Here is a 4,188-nt window from a genome sequence, read left to right on the forward strand (position 1 = left end):
AGTAGTAAAGCTGCATTTTGGAGACACTCTGGAGTCTTCTTTATTGAATATATGACCCAAAGCAACTTCCTTCTTAGTGTAACAGCAGTCAGTGTTTGTTTTTGTGATTGAGACAAGGTCTCTCTTTAGGTTAGCTGGGAAGCAGAATTTGCATGCATTGTATGTTATAAAATATATTTCATAACATATTGGCCACCAGACAGAATCACGTTCCGACAAGATTCCAAGACAAAAGGACAGCTGCCATCGGTTCTCTGACCTGTAGCGTTTCAAGCTCCAGGTCCAAGCCTCGTGTTAGCTTTTCACATTAGCTATCTGGAAGATATCAAACAGTATTTTGTTCAAACAACAGAACTGAGGTCAAATACAGCACACTTTTTTATAAACTAACTTATGTATAGCTGTCCATGATGGCTGCTGCTCCATTTCCATGCAGACTGACCTGGTCCAAACTGATAAAATAATATTCATATCAAAATAATTACATTCAGTCACAACTGACTCACACCAAACTTATAAAAAGCTTAAGTAAAAATTCAGTGCCACAAATTTATTCAGTAAGATCTTCAGAATTTGCATGTGACGCAGTGTGAAATAAAAGGAGTGTATACTTACTGTTTTCCAACCATGAAAGACTGCTGCCTACTTCACTGCCAACAGCCACTTGTCTCCTCTTCTAGTTGTTTAACAGCTTTTACTATCCTCTCTTCCTGCAGAACATTAAAACATGTATTGTTTCTGTCTGTTTACATTTGAATGTTTAAATACTGCACAGTATTGTAATTCTTATTCTTTTGCAGACTTGTTATTTTTCATTCACTACCTTGATTAGAACCATTACTGTATACCTCGTTCATTAAAGAAAATAAGTGCCTTCTTTATTCCCCTGTTCATAGTGACCTTTGCTACTTTGAAAGTATTCCCTTCTAAATAAAACCTTTCCCTTCATCTTTAGAAAGATTAATTTGTACATCCACATCTTTGCCAATGAATGCACCTTCTCATTATTCAGAATTCCTACATGAGCTAACCCCACGTCAGTGTTACTTCAACACCCCTTCCGTTCATTTATCTTATTATAAACTATTTCGTATATTATATCTTGTTAAATTCAAAATAAACCATTCCTAACACTATTAATTGCTGATGCAGTCACTACACACCAGCACTTTGCAGGCTGCAATTTGTTCTGTTACCTTCATTGCCATTAAAATAGCAACTAGTTCTACTGTAAATACTTTAAAAAAAAATCCACATTCAAATCTTGTACTAAAACAGAAACTTTTATTGCCCCTATACTGCAGTAACGATCTGTCTGTTGATCTTGCACTCCATTCTTCCATCACTCGTGAACAAAACCTCAAGATACTTAAACTCTTCCCCTTAAGGCAGCACCTCACTCCCAGCCCAGAGAGAGCAGTCCACCCTTTTCTGACTGAGGACCATGGTCTCAGATTTGGAGGTGCTGATATTTATCCCAGCTGCAGAGCGCTCCAGCGAGAGCTGGAGATCACAGCACGATGATGCCAACAGGACCACAAAATTTGCAAACAACTGACTGAATCTTCAGGGCACCAATTAGACCACTTGTGCCCCCTGGCTGCATGGAGAAATTCTGTCCAAACACGTTATTAACAGAATTGGGGGCATTCCAACTCTCACCGAATAGGTCCAATTTACACACTGCTGTCAATGTGAACCAGGCTCTCGCTGACAAAGCTTGGCTGTGAAGGATTCAGATTTTGCAGAAGTTTAAGATGTTTATTGTAGCTAAAATGCTAATGGAAGGATTATTACCCTGGACTCTATCCTCTGAGAGGACAGGAGGTGACCCTGGATGAGGTAGGTCTATCGGAGGATGATAGTGGGGTTTTACCAAGTCCTTTGGTGGAGGGGTAGTCAGGAATCAGGCGAGAGGTCAGAGCTGGGTGTTCAGTAGAGAGCAGCCAAAACCAGAGGAGGGCAATCCACAAGGCAAAATCCAAAAGGGGGAAGCGAGGTCCGTTACCAGTAGGCTGAGTCCGAGACAAAGTCCGACAAGGAGCAGGCATGAGGGGATGGTCGAGAAGCAGGCAATGGTCCGTGATCAAGGAAGACAAGGGCTGTGGATGAACGCTGGACATTTACTTGGGGTGAACCTTTCAATAATCTGGCAATGTGTGACTGTGGGCTGTGAGCTTAAATACTGGCTGTGGCAGGTGGACCTAATAGCTGTGATTACGGTGGCATGGAAACGGGGGCGTGGCATGAGGCTGTGGAAAAACACCGGGACTGTGGACTGTGAGCAAAGAGGCGTGACAGGAGCAGTGAACTGTGACAGGAGCACCATTTGTATAGGTACTGAATGGCACATTGCAGCAAAACTTTAATCCCATCTGTTAGGGTTTTTAATGTTATCAGCCCTTGTGTTTATGTGTAAAACTGCCTACGTGACACACGAAGGTCAGACGCCAGGCGCCACACCATCTGGCTCTCCCAAACAGTTATTTGGTATTGTTAAGATGTGTGTGTTTAAACTATGGACTCGACCAGTTTTGGCCAGGTCAGGCCAACCTCTTTTTTCTTCCTTTAATAAAAAAGAAAGTTTAGGTAAAGAGTCAGAACTTCTTGGACAGTACGCCTTTAGTTGCTGTTGTGGAACTTCTCTTGCGAAGGCTTTCACAAAAGACAAAATAATCCTCTCCGGTGTGATTCTTTCTTAGCAGGTTAAATAAATCAAAACCCTGACACCATATTTATTGAGCACCCATCACAGGGTACCCTGGGAAACACGATCAAAGACTCCAAGTCCATAAAACACATGTTGACTTGTTGGGCAAACTCCCATGGCCCCTCAATGACCTTAACGGGGGTAAAAAGCTAGTCGAGTGTTCCATGGCTATGACGGAACCTGCATTGTTTCTCCTGAATTTTAGGTTTGACCACTGACCGAACTCTCTTCTCTAGCACCCATGAATAAACCTTACAAGAGAGGCTGAGGAGTGGGATTTCCCTGTAATTAGAGCACACCCTCCGGTCTGCCGATCCAGTGGTACCACCTCTATTGTCCATGCAGTGTTGCAAAGGCATGTCAACCAAGACAGCCCAGAAATATCCAGAGCCTTGAGGAGCTCAGGGTGGCTGTCGTGCACCCCCGGAGCCCTGCCGCCACAGAGCTCTTTAATTACCTCCGTGACCTCAGCCCCCATATGAATGGACCCGCCCCTAAGTCCCCAGACTCAGCTTCCTCCATGGAAGACATGCTGGTGGGACTGAGAAGGTCCTAGAAGTATTTCTTCTACCAACCAGTATCATCACTGGTTGAGGTTAAAAGCACCCCACCTATTCAGGGTGTTGGCTAAGGATTCCCCTGCCCTCAATTCCAGCAAACCATCAGTTTTGCTAGAATCTTCTTGGAGTTGAACGAGAGTCTTTATCCTGGGTTTTGCCAAACTCCTCCCACACCCAAGCCTCTGCCTCAGTAACAGTGAGTGCCACAAGAGGCACCAACAATCTTGTGGCCACAGCTCAGGGCAGCCACCTTGACAGTGGAGGCACGAAACATGGCCCACTTGGACTTAATGTCTCCCGCCTCCGCTGGGATGTGGTTGAAGCTCTGTCATAGGTAGGAGTTGAAGATCTTAAAGATGAGTTCTTCTGCCAGGTGTTCCCAGCAAACCCTCACTTAGCTGATAGCTCAGCTTCTCTTTTTACCAATCTCCAAATCACAAGGCCACAGATCAGATGACACGACCACAAAGTCTTTCACTGATCTGCAGCTTAAGGTGTCCTGGTTAAATGTGCACCTATATGTAGCAGTATGGCCTGGGGACCATGAATGCACCACATAAGTGCCTGTTTCCCATTGGCTCTGGAGCCTGCTGACATCATATAAAGGCGCCTCACTACCCATCTGACATCACATTGTTTGCCTTCTGGTCTAAATTCTGCGTTGGTTGGTGCTGTATATTGGCTGCGCACAAATGCGCTCATGAATGCTGCATGAAGGACACTCGATCTCTCCTGGTTTCCTGTAGCAGTTTGCCTGGTCTCCCCAGTTATAGGAGCTACATTTCTTGGGCTCAAGTGACGCTGCTGTTTGCCCTTTGTGGGCTTCTTGCCCGTCGACCCACATCGGATTTGTTTGTGACGCCCAGCTTCAGCTGACGCTTGCGCTGGTGCTGCTCTGCGTGCGTCCTGTTTTCTTCT

General features: G+C 44.8%; 1 long non-coding RNA gene across 1 annotated transcript; it reads right to left on the reverse strand.

Annotated features, from left to right (window-relative positions):
* Positions 1 to 2,234, reverse strand: LOC112451242. The gene is made up of 4 exons (XR_003040025.2): positions 1,798 to 2,234; positions 616 to 710; positions 392 to 452; positions 1 to 315 (listed from the first exon to the last, which is right to left on the reverse strand). It is a non-coding gene; the product is annotated as an uncharacterized LOC112451242 (long non-coding RNA).
* Between the last annotated feature and the right edge of the window lie 1,954 nt (positions 2,235 to 4,188).

Source organism: Kryptolebias marmoratus, linkage group LG4 (genome assembly GCF_001649575.2).
Source record: "Kryptolebias marmoratus isolate JLee-2015 linkage group LG4, ASM164957v2, whole genome shotgun sequence".
Lineage (NCBI taxonomy): Eukaryota > Metazoa > Chordata > Actinopteri > Cyprinodontiformes > Rivulidae > Kryptolebias > Kryptolebias marmoratus.